Raw genomic sequence first — 12,643 nt, forward strand, 5'->3', positions numbered from 1 at the left:
CAGTGGGAGGAGAGGCCCTTGGCCCTGTGAAGGCTCAATGTCCCAGTGTAGCAGAATGTGAGGGCAGGGGGGCAGGAATGCATGGGTGGGTGGGGGAACACCTTCATAGAAGGCAGAGAAGGTGGGGATAAGATAGGGCATTTCAGAGGGTAAAACCAAAAAGTGGATAACATTTGAAATATAAATAAACTATACAAATAAAAACAATCTTTGAGCAAAACAGGCAGATGCAGGCAGATATCTGATCTCTGGGCCAGCCTGTGTTGGGAGCCAAACCCAGGAAATTACCTGCTGTTTTAGAAAGTCTAGTCAGTACAAGGTTAAGAAAGGACATTCACAGGTCTCAGGTCCCAGGAACCTAAAGAACGTCTGGCATTTCCTTGGAGCATATTATGACAGTGGGATGGTCTAGGGTGATAAGATTATGACAGTGGGATGGTCTAGGGTGATAAGATTATGACAGTGGGAAGGTCTTAGACAGTAAGGATCCCATAGTAAGATAGCCCTAAACAATGACCCTCGCCCAAACTTCCCGGTTTGCTGTGTCTTTATAACCTGCCCCCAAAATTAAAGTTTCAGAGCTTGATCAGAACCCAGACTTGCTCTCATTCTTTGTGTCTCTTGTCCTTTCATTCGTTCGCCCCCTTCCCTAAGGTCTCGTCGAATCCCCGCGGGCCGGGGCAAGCCTGGTGTACAGAGTGAGTTCCTGGACAGCCAGGGATACACAGAGAAACCCATAACCACAGAGACAGTGATTATTATATAAGCACACACACATATTTGTATATACATATATATATGTGTGTGTGTGTATACACACCAAGAGACACACACAGACATATATATATGTATATATATATATATATATATATATATATATATATATATATTTGTATATATGCATGTATACATACATATATATGCAGGTTTCTTTCTGCCAGTTTGAGAACTTTGTGAGCACCTTGAAAATAAGACACTGTGTATCAGGGAGGAGATGCAAATACCATTTGGTTTTGGTATTTTGTGTTTGCCTGTTTTGCCTTATTCATTCATTCATTCATTCATTCACTCACTCATGTATTGTATGTGAGTACATTATTCCTGTCTTCAGACGCACCCAAAGACGGCATCAGATCCCATTATAGATGGATGTGAGCTATGAAGTATTTAGTGGGAATTGAACACAGGACCTGTGGAAGAGCACTCAGTGTTCTTAACCACTGAGCTTTTTCTCCAGACCCTTCTTTTGCCTTTTTAAAGACACATATAATACCTGGCTGTTTTGACAATCATTTAGGCTCCAAACTTAGAGATCAGCCTCACTCTGCATGCTTGTTGCTGGGATTAAAGGCACACCAAAGAATGCCAGACTTAATGTGACATAAAGATCAGTATTCAAGGCACTTGTGCAACTCACAGCTGTCATTCCAGTATGGATTGCCTTGAATTCAAGGTCACCCTGAAACTCTTAGTGAGACTACCTCAAAAACCAAAACCAAAACAAAACAAAAGTACCCCACGGAAACCACAATGACCCAATTAATACTTAGATATAATAGAGAACTCACTTGTATATTCTGGTTAAGCATTGTTCAGGTGGCCAAGATAGGAGAATCTCTGTGAGTTTGAGGCCAGACAAACTATTTTATTTTAGTTTTATTTTATTTACATTCCAGCTCTTGCCCTCTTCACACAGTTTTTCATCTAATTCTTTCTCCCCTTTGCCTCCAAGAGGGTGCTTCCCTTTCCCACACTCAGGTATCTACATTTATTAAAGGATTTGATGCATCTTTTGCACCTGAAGACAGACCAGACAGTCCTCTGCTATATATGTGCTGGGGGCTTTGGACCAGCTTGTGTATGCTGCCTGGTTGGGTGGCTAAGTCTCTGGGAGTTCCCAGGTGTCTAATTTAGATAAGACTGCTGGTCTTCTAAAGGGTTGCCCTCTCCTTCAGTTTGTACAATCCTTCCACTAATTCAATCATAGAAGAATCTCAAATGGCTCAGAAGCATTAAAGAAATGTTCAAAGTCCTTAGTTATCAGGGAAATTACAATGAAAATGTGTTGCGGCCTTTACTCTACCTCAACGGTTTTGCCTCAACACTTTTGGGGCTAAGTGCTCTGGTCAAGAGAGAGAGTGGGGCTCTTGGGGCAAGAGACAAGAAGAATGGAGACAAGACAGGGTGTGATCAAGTCTCTTCTATTTTCTCAAGTCTCTCTTATTGAAGGGAATTCTGAGGTATTTATATACACAACCAGGAGAACACAGGTGAAAACATTTTACCACGTGCACCATACAGCTGAGGTCACTAAACAGCAAAACAAGCTATGTGGGATAAACAATATATTTATCAGAGTGTACTTCAGCTGTTATAGGCTTTTGACAGCCAAGTCTTTCATCAGGGTATATGGTTCCAGATGGCTGCAAAGTTGATCTAGCCACTTTCTACTAAAGTCGGCTCCCAACAAAAATGACCTTGAAATTCTATTTTACAAGAATCAGAATGTCTAACATTAAAAAACTCAAATAACTGCATATTCTGGCATGGATGAGGAGAAAGAGGAACACTTCTCCATTGGGGTGGGATTATAAGCTCATGCAACCACTCTGGAAATCAGTCTGGTGGGTGCTTGGGAAATTGGAAACACTTCTACCTCAAAACCCAGCTATACCACTCTTGGGCATATACCCAGAAGAATCCCCACCATACCACAAGGACACCCATCCTCTCATCCTCTCTCTCTCTCTCTCTCTCTCTCTCTCTTGCTAGACCCTGACCCATGGACCAGAGCAGCAGCTTGGGCCAGGACACAGTGGCTGCCAAGCATGGAGCAGAACAGGCCTCAACATTTTGGGCCCCCAAGCTTGGAGCAGAGAGGGCCACAACATTTTGGCCCACAAAGGCGGGCAGTACAGGCCTCAACATTTTTGGCTCCCAAGCGTGGGGTGGAGAGGCTCGCAACATTTTTGGCCACCCAAAACGAGGCTCCAGCTTGGGCCACAACATTTCTTAACAAGTTTTTCTCAATGAGGATATTTTCACAATGGGTGCTGTTATTCAAAAACAATGAGGAAAAAAAAACCAGTCCTCCATGCTGGTCTCCTGCTGTCTGTGTCCTCTATTAAGCATCCCTTCACATGGCTGCTATAACAAAACATACTTTCACATGTGTGTGCTTCCAGAAAACATTCTTTCTAGTGTCTGCTTTAGCAAGACATTTTTTCACCTGTGCACTCCAGCAAAGCATCATTTGACAGAAGTAACTTTCCAAAGAAACTCCAAGTTTCAACTTCACTTGGGAGGTAGAGGCAGGGAGACCTCTGAGTTGGAGGCCAGCTTTTCCTACAGAGCAAGTTCTAGGACAGCCAGTACTACAAAAATAAACTGACAAAAGAGAGACAGACAGAAGACCGAAACCCAAAAAAGCCACAATAAAAAATACTTTTTAACTGAAAAGTGCTTGTGAATATTTAATCACAAGATTGGTTGAATCCTCTGTGCATACACAAAAAACATACTGCTTAGAAGTCATCTTCAAGCCAAGCAGTGGTGTCGCATGCCTTTAATACCAGCACTTGGTAGGCAGAGGCAGGCAGATTCCTGAGTTCAAGACAAGCCTGGTGTACAGAGTGAGTTCGAGGACAGCCAGGGATACACAGAGAAACCCTGTCTTGAAAAACCAAAAAAAAAAAAAAAAAAAAAAAAAAATGGAGATCTTTCCATCTTCTGAGATCTTCTTCAATTTCTTTCTTCAGAGACTTGAAGTTCTTCTCATACAGATCTTTTACTTGCTTGGTTAGATTCACTCCAAGATATTTTATTTTATTTGTGGCTCTTGTGAAGGGTGTCATTTCCCTAATTTCTTTCTCAGCCTGTTTATCCTTTGAATAGAGGAAGGCTACCGATTTGTTTGAGTTGATTTTATATCCAGCCACATTGCTAAAGTTGTTTATCAGGTTTAGGAGTTCTCTGGTGGAAGTTTTAGGGTCACTTAAGTATACTATAATATCATCTGCAAATAGTGAAATTTTGACTTCTTCCTTTCCTACCTGTATCCCTTTGACTTCCTTTTGTTGTCTAATTGCTCTAGCTAGGACTTCCAGTACTATACTGAATAGGTAAGATGAGAGTGGGCAGCCTTGTCTAGTCCCTGATCTTAGTGGGATTGCTTCATGTTTCTCTCCATTTAGTTTGATGTTGGCTACTGGCTTGCTGTATATTGATTTTACTATGTTTAGGTATGGGCCTTGAATTCCTGATCTTTCCAAGACTTTTAACATGAAGGGATGTTGAATTTTGTCAAATGCTTTCTCAGCGTCTAGTAAGATGACCATGTGTTTTTTTTCTTTAAGTTTATTTATGTAGTGGATTACATTGATGGATTTCCGAATATTGAACCATCCCTGCATTCCTGGGATAAAGACTACTTGATCTTGATGGATAATTGTTTTGATGTGTTGTTGGATTCGGTTTGTGAGAATTTTATTGAGTATTTTTGCATCAACATTCGTAAGTGAGATTGGTCTGTAGTTCTCTTTCTTTGTTGGGTCTTTCTGTGGTTTAGGTATGAGTGTAATGGTAGCTTCATAGAACGAATTGGGTAGTGTTCCTTCAGTTTCTATTCGATGGAATAGCTTGAAGAGGATTGGTATTAGGTCTTCCTTGAAGGTCTGAAAGAATTCTGCGCTGAAACCATCTGGCCCCGGACATTTTTTGGTGGGAAGGTTTTTAATGACTGTTTCTATTTCTTTAGGAGTTATGTGACTGTTTAGATGGTTTATCTGCTCCTCCTTTAATTTTGGTACCTGGTATCTATCTAGAAAATTGTCCATTTCATCCAGATTTTCCATTTTGTTGAGTATAGGCCTTTGTAGTAGGATCTGATGATATTTTTAATTTCCTCTGTTTCTGTTGTTATGTCTCCCTTTTCAGTCCTGATTTTATTAATTTGAATACTGTCTCTGCGCCCTTTGGTTAGTCTGGCTAAGGGTTTGTCTATCTTGTTGATTTTCTCAAAGAACCAGCTCCTGGTTTTGTTGATATTTTGTATAGTTCTTTTTGTTTCAGCTTGGTTGATTTCAGCCCTGAGTTCGATTATTTCCTGCTTCTTTTTGTTCTAACGCTTTCAGGTTTGCTGTCAAGTTGTTAATGTATGCTCTTTCCAATTTCTTTTTGTGAGCACTTAGAGCTATGATTTTTCCTCTTAGTACTGCTTTCAGTGAGTCCCACAAGTTTTGATATGATGTGTCCTCATTTTCATTTAAACCTAAGAAGTCTTTAATTTCTTTCTTTATTTCTTCCTTGACCAAGTTATCACTGAGTAGAGCATTGTTCAGTTTCCAAGTGTATGTGGGCTTTCTGTTGTTTTTGTCCATGTCAAAGACAAGTCTTAGTCCATGGTGGTCTGATAAGGTACTAGGGATTATTTCAATCTTTTTGTATCTGTTGAGGCCTGTTTTGTGACCAATTATATGGTCTATTTTGGAGAAGGTACCATGAGGTGCTGAGAAGAAGGTATATTCTTTGGTTTTAGGATGAAATGTTCTATAGATGTCAGTTAAGTCCAATTGGTTCATAATTTCTGTTAGTTCCATTGTGTCTCAGTTTAGTTTCTGTTTCCGTGATCTGTCCATAGCTGAGAGTGGGGTGTTGAAATCTCCCACTATTATTGTGTAGGGTTCAATGTATGCTTTAAGCTTTAGTAAAGTTTCTTTTATGTACATGGGTGCCCTTGCATTTGGGGCATAGACGTTCAGAATTGCGAGTTCCTCTTGGTACATTTTTCCTTTGATGAATATGAAGTGTCCTTCTTTATCTTTTTTGATTACTTCTGGTTGAAAGCTGATTTTATTTGATATTAGAATTGTTACTCCAGCTTGTTTCTTGGGACCATTTGCTTGGAAGATTGTTTTCCAACCTTTTACTCTGAGGTAGTGCCTGTCTTTTTCACAAATGTGAGTTTCCTGAATGCAGCAAAATGTTGGGTCCTGCTTAAGTATCCAGTCTGATAGTCTATGTCTTTTTATTGGAGAATTGAGTCCATTGATATTAAGAGATATTAAGGAAAAATGAGTGTTGTTTCCTGTTATTTCTGTTATTGGCAGTAGAGATATGTTTGTGTAGCTACCTTCTTTTAAGGCTTTTGGAAGATTACTTTCTTGCTTTTTCAAGGTTGTAGTTTCCCTCCTTGTGTTGGAGTTTTCCACCAATTATTCTTTGAAGTGCTGGATTTGTGTTGAGATACTGTGTGAATTTGGATTTGTCATGGAATATTTTGGTTTCTCCATCAATAATGATTGAGAGTTTTGCTGGGTATAGTAGTCTGGGCTGGCATTTGTGTTCTCTTAGGGTCTGTATGATGTCAGTCCAGGATCTTCTGGCTTTTATGGTCTCTGATGAGAAGTCTGGTGTAATTCTTTTTTTTTTCTTTTTTTTTTTTTATTAGATATTTTATTTACACTTCAGATGGCATCCCCTTTCCCCATTCCCCACCCCCACCCCCCTTAGGAAACCCCTATCCCATGCCCCCTTTTCCTTTTTGCATTTATACATTTTTTAAAAATAATGTTAATCATAGGCTTTATAAGTTTGGAATTGTTCAATCAGAGGTGTAACCCACTGACCAACCTAGACATAACAACTATCTTTGACTGGTGGAGATACATGAATATCTGCCTCCCTGTCTCCCCCTCTTTCTCTCTTTCTTCACCAGCTTCTCCTCTCTTTCTTCTTCTCCTCTTCTTACTCCTTTTCTTCCTCTCAGTACTCCTCCTACCTTAGCTCCTCCTACACATCACCCTTCCTGTTAAAATGAAACTTTTCTCTCAAAATACAATTAGAACATAATTATGCCAATTTGTACCAGTGAGGTACAGGATAGTCCTAATATCCAGTCCATCCTTTTGTTGACTAACCAGCTCCTCTGTCATCTATTCTAACTAAAACATGTAGTTCTGAACCTGGCTTTAGGATGAATGTCAGCTGACGACTATCCACTCAACTCTTTTCTCTTAAGGTCAATAGCTATATGTTTTCAACCCCATCAGAAATCCAGAATGACTGAGTTAACTATAATTGTGGGAAGCACAAATCATAGTTTCTAAAACTTAGCCAATTTATAGAGACCTCTGAACACCTGGACACTTGCTCTACTTCAAAACGTTGGAGCATCTGTTCTGCCTTCTGGCCCAGGATCATCTGACAGACCTTAGTGCTGCAGAATTATTAAGGGCTGATTACTCTGTCTAGGCAGATATAATCAGTCGACTATTCTGCAAGTGTGTCCTTTTCTGGACAGTAATTTGTCTGTAGAAGGAAAGTGGCAATTCTTGCCTAGTGGCTGTCCCACCACAACGGGAGTAACTCCAAGGATGCTCAATTTCTTCTTAGAATTCAATATAGGAAGCTGTCCGGAGCAGAAAGGTCTCTTAGTGATATAAGAGTGAGATGAATATTATTACTCCCATAGGCATTGTACCAGTATAACACATTTAGGAATACAAAGCTTAGACCGAGTCCTTCTTTAACTTTTTTAACTGATTTGAGATGGTCAGCCTGTGAGTTAAGGGACTATAGCAAATTCATGGCTTGGAGTTTATTATAAGGATGTTCTCTATGTTTTATTTAGAAATAGCTGAGTGGAGTTAACAGGCAACAGTCCAGATTACCTTACATGGATAGCTGGTTTTCAAAACATCAGAAATCCTTAGAATTGACATGACAAACATTTCAGTATTAATGTTCATTTTCATTAGAGACCTGTCTGGTGTAATTCTTATAGGTCTGCCTTTATATGTTACTTTGCCTTTTTCCCTTACTGCTTTTAGTATTTTTTCTTTGTTTTGTACATTTGATGTTTTGACTATTATATGGCGGGAAGTATTTCTTTTCTGGTCTAAACTATTTGGAGTTCTGTAGGCTTCTTGTATATTTATGGACATCTCTTTCATTAGGTAAGGGAAGTTTTCCTCTATAATTTTGTTGAGGATATTTACTGGTCCTTTAAGTTGGGAGTCTTCCCCCTCATCTATACCTATTATCCTTAGGTTTGGCCTTCTCATTGTGTCTTGGATTTCTTGTATATTTTGTGTTAGTAGCTTTTTGTATTTTGCATTTTCTTTGACAGTTGTGTCAATGTTTTCCATGGTATCTTCTGCACATGAGATTCTCTCTTCCATCTCTTGTATTCTGTTGGTGATACTTGTGTCTATGACTCCTGATCATTTTTTTAGGTTTTCTATCTCCAGGGTATTGTCCCTTTGTGATTTCTTTATTGTTTCTACTTCCATTTTTAGATCCTGCATGGTTTTGTTTAATTCCTTCTCCCGTTTGTTTGCATTTTCTTGCAATTCCTTAAGGGATTTTTGTGTTTCCTCTTTAAGGGTTTCTATCTGTCTACCAGTGCTCTCCTTAATTTCTTTGAGAGTGTTATTTATGTCTTTCTTAAAGCCCTCTATCATCATCATGAGAAGTGATTTTAATTCTGATTCCTGCTTTTCTGGTGTGATGGGGTGTTCAGGGCTTGCTCTGAAGGGGGAGCTGGGTTCTGATGATGCCATGTAACTTTGGTTTCTGTTGCTTACGTTCTTGTGCTTGCCTTTTGCCATCTGGTTAATTCTAGTGCTGCCTGTACTTGCTGTCTCTGACTGAAGCCTGCCTTTCCAGTTATCTAGCTTGTGTCTGATCTTCTAGGGGTCCAGATGTCTCTGTGATCTTTTCCAGCTACACTGATTACAGTGGTACCTCTAGGATGCCTCAGGATATGGTGCCTCCAAGGTAGCAGTCCAGCTAGGTGTCTGCTGTTCTGGGTGCAGTGTCTCCTCTAGAATATCTCAGGATATGTTGTCTGACGCTCTGAGTTCAGTTGTTCCTCTGTGGCTCTGGGTTGAGTGGACCTTCCAGTATGTCTCAGGTGGAATCCAGGGTCCACACAACAGCAGACCTGGCAGAGGTCCAGGTCTCAGATCTGAGAACTAGTTTCTAAGACACTGTCCAAGTTAGAGCGTGTGGGATCCCTGCTTCCTCTGGGTTCTTGGAGGTTGGGGGCAGAGCTGCCACCCAAGATCTGCTCAGTGCTCTGGCCCAGACCGGAAGGAACCAGTGTTCTGGATCGGGAGTGACCAGCTATGATTTTTCTTAGCACTGCTTTCATTGTGTACCATAAATTTGGGTATGCTGTGCCTTCATTTTCATTAAATTCTAAAATGTCTTTAAGTTTTTTTATTTTTTCTTCCTTGACCAAGTTATAATTGTATAGGGAGTTGTTCAGCTTTCATGAGTATGTGGGCTTTTTATTGTTTTGTTGTTATTGAGGACCATCCTTAGTCAGTGGTGGTCTGGTAGAAAGTACAGGTTTAATTCAATCTTCTTGTATCTGTTGAAGGTTGTTTTGTGCTTGATTATATGTTCAGTTTTGGAGAAGGTACCATGAGATGCTGAGAAGAAGGTATATTCTTTTGTTGTAAGGTGAAATGTTCTATAGATATTAGTCAAATCCATTTGGTTTATAACTTCTGTTAGTTTCACTGTACCTCTGCTTAGTTTATGTTTCATTGGTGAGAGTGGGGTATTGAAGTCTCCCACTATTACTGTGTGACATTCAATGTGTGCTTTGAGTGTTAGTAACATTTCTTTTACAAATGTGGGTGCCCTTGCATTTGGGGTATAGATGTTCAGAATTAACAGTTCATCCTGGTGGATCTTTCCTTTGATGAGTATGAAGTATTTGGGGGGGGGGGGTAGAGAAAAGGTTTCTCTGTATAGCCTGGTTATCCTGAAACTCACTTGGTAGACCAGGCTGGCCTTGAATTCAGAAATCTGCCTCCCTGGCCTCCCAAGTGCTGGGATTAAAGGCGTGCACCACCACTGCCTAGCAAGTATGAAGTTTTCTTTGCCATCAATTTTTTGACAACTTTTGGTTGATAACAACCAAAAATTTTTCTTGGAAAAAAAATTTTGCAGCATTTTACCATGAGGTAATTTCTGTCTTTTCCACTGAGGTATGTTTCCTGTAAGCAACAAAATTCTGGGTCTTGTTTACATGTCTAGTCTGCTAGCCTATGTCTTTTTATTGAGAATTGAACTCATTGATGTTGAGAGATATTAAGGACCAATGATTGTTGCTTCATGTTACTTTTGTTAAAGTTGGAATTATGCTTGTGTGGTTCTCTTTATTTGAGTTTGTTGTGAGAAAATTGATTTCTTGGTTTTTCTTGGGTGTAATTTCTCTTCTTATTTTTGGATTTTCCTTTTATTATCTTCAGTAGGGCTGCTTTTGTGGAAAGATGTTGTTTAAATTTTGTTTTGTCATGAAATGTCTTGTGTTTCCCTATATATGGTAACTGACAGTTTTGCTGCATATTATAACCTGGGCTGGTATTTGTGTTCTCTTAGGGTCTGTACAACATCTGCCCAAGATATTCTGTCTTTTAGAGGCTCTGTTGAAAAGTCCATTGGAATTCTGATAGGTCTACCTTTATATGTTACTTGGCCTTTTTCCCTTACCACTTTTCATATTCTTTTTTTTTTTTTTTTTGTCTGTGTATTTGGTGTTTTGACTATTATGTGACCAGAGCAATTTCTTTTCTGGTTCAATTTATTTGACATTCTGTTGGCTTCTTGTACATTTATGGGCATCTCTTTCTTCAGGTCAGAGAAGCTTTGTTATATGATTTTGTTGAAGATGTTTATTGGCCCTTTAAATTGTGAATGAGTATGAGGGCTCTCTATTGTTTTTGTTGTTATCGAGGACCATCCTTAGTCAATGGTGCTCTGATAGAACAATATTCCTATTATTCTTAGGTTTGATCTTTTCATTGTATCCTGAGTTTCTTGGCTGATTTCTCTTAGGAGCTTTTTGCAGTTTGTATTTTCTTTGACTGTTGTATTGAAGTCTTCTATGGCATCCTCTATTAATGAGATTCTCTCTTCTATCTCCTGTATTCTGTTGCTGACACCTGTATCTGTGACTCCTGATCTTGTTCCTATGTTTTCTGTCTCCAGGGTTGTCTCCTTTTGTGATTTCTTTATTGTTTCTATTTCCATTTTTAGATCCTGGATGGTTTTGTTCAATCCCTTCACCTGTTTGTGTTTTTCTGTATTTCCTTAAGGGATTAATTTGTTTCTTCTTTAAGGGCTTCTACCTGTTTACCTATGTTCTCCTGTATTTCTTTAAGGGAGTTATTTATGTCATACTTAAGGTCCTCTATCATCTTCATGTAATGGGATTTTAGATCAGATTCTTGCTTTTCATATGTCTTTGGGTATATAGGGATTGCTGTCTTTGGAGAACTGGGTTCTGATGATGACAAGTAACCTTGGTTTCTGTTGCTTATGTTCTTGCACTTGCCTTTTGCCATCCGGTTATCTCTAGTGCTATCTTCACTCACTGTCTCACTGTCATTCTTTTCCAGTTTTTTTATTTTCTTGTACTTGCCTCTCACCATCTGGTTATCTCTGTTGTTAACCAGCCTTGCTATTTCTGACTAGAGCCTTCCCCTCCTTTGAGCCTGGTTATGCTGGCCTCCTTGTATCATGCTGTCTCTAGGTATTGGAGGGGGTCTTAAGAGCCTGATTTGTGAGCCTGGCTGTGTCAGAACATCTGGGTATTTATCTGTCTCTGGGTGTAGAAGGGGAGAGGAGAAGGGCTGGAGCATAAAGTGTGCTCCCTGGTGGAAATGCAAAGGGAAGAAGGTGTGTTTACAGCAAGACAGGGGATCCTATGTCCTTCTGCACTCTGGGGGTCCCACTTAGGCCAATAATTGGGGTAGTGGTTGGAGACTCACCTGTGAGTCTGGGGGTGTCAGACTCCTGGAAATCAAGCCATCTCTGGGCGTGGGGAGGGTGAGGGAGCACTGGAGCACAGGATCTGTCCTGGGCACAGATGCAACTGGAAGCTGATGAACATTGCTTTAGTGCTCCTCAGCCATTAAGGATTCCCTTGTTGAGAATTCCTTACTTCAGGGAAAATAATGTAACATTGTTTTTTTTTTTTTTAAAAAATGTGATCAGGTAGGGAAAGATATGGGAAACATTAACAGATAGTCAGGAAATTGAACAAAGTGGTGTAGCAATGGAGGATTGGGGAACTGGGGTAGCCAACAGAATGTCCCAGATGCCAGGAAAGCAAGAGGCTTCCAGGACCCAACTGGGATGAAATTAGCTGAAATACCCAACAAAGGGGAGAGAGAACATGTAGAGACCATATCCAGAGGTAAGGCATATCCCTCAATTGAAGGATGGGGCCACTCACCCACCTCCAAAATTATACCCCAGAATTGCTCCTGTCTCATGGAAATACAGGGACAAAGAGTGGAGCAGAGAGTGAAGGAAAGGCCATCCAGAGACTGCCTTACTTGGTGATCCATCCCATATGCAGCCACCAAACCTAGACACTATTGCTGATGCCAAGAAGTGCTTGCTGACAGAAGCATGATATAGCTGTCTCCTGAGGGTCTTTGCCAGAGCCTGACCAATACATATGTGAATACCTGCAGCCAACCATTAGACTGAGCCCAGGGACCACAATAAAGGAGTTAGGGGAAGGACTGAAGGAGCTGAAAGGGTTTGCAACCCCATAGGAAGTACAACAATATCAACCAACCAGACACCCAAGAGCTCCCAGGAACTAAACCACCAACCA

Source organism: Arvicanthis niloticus, unplaced genomic scaffold (assembly GCF_011762505.2).
Source record: "Arvicanthis niloticus isolate mArvNil1 unplaced genomic scaffold, mArvNil1.pat.X S10, whole genome shotgun sequence".
In the NCBI taxonomy this organism is placed as follows: Eukaryota; Metazoa; Chordata; class Mammalia; order Rodentia; family Muridae; genus Arvicanthis; species Arvicanthis niloticus.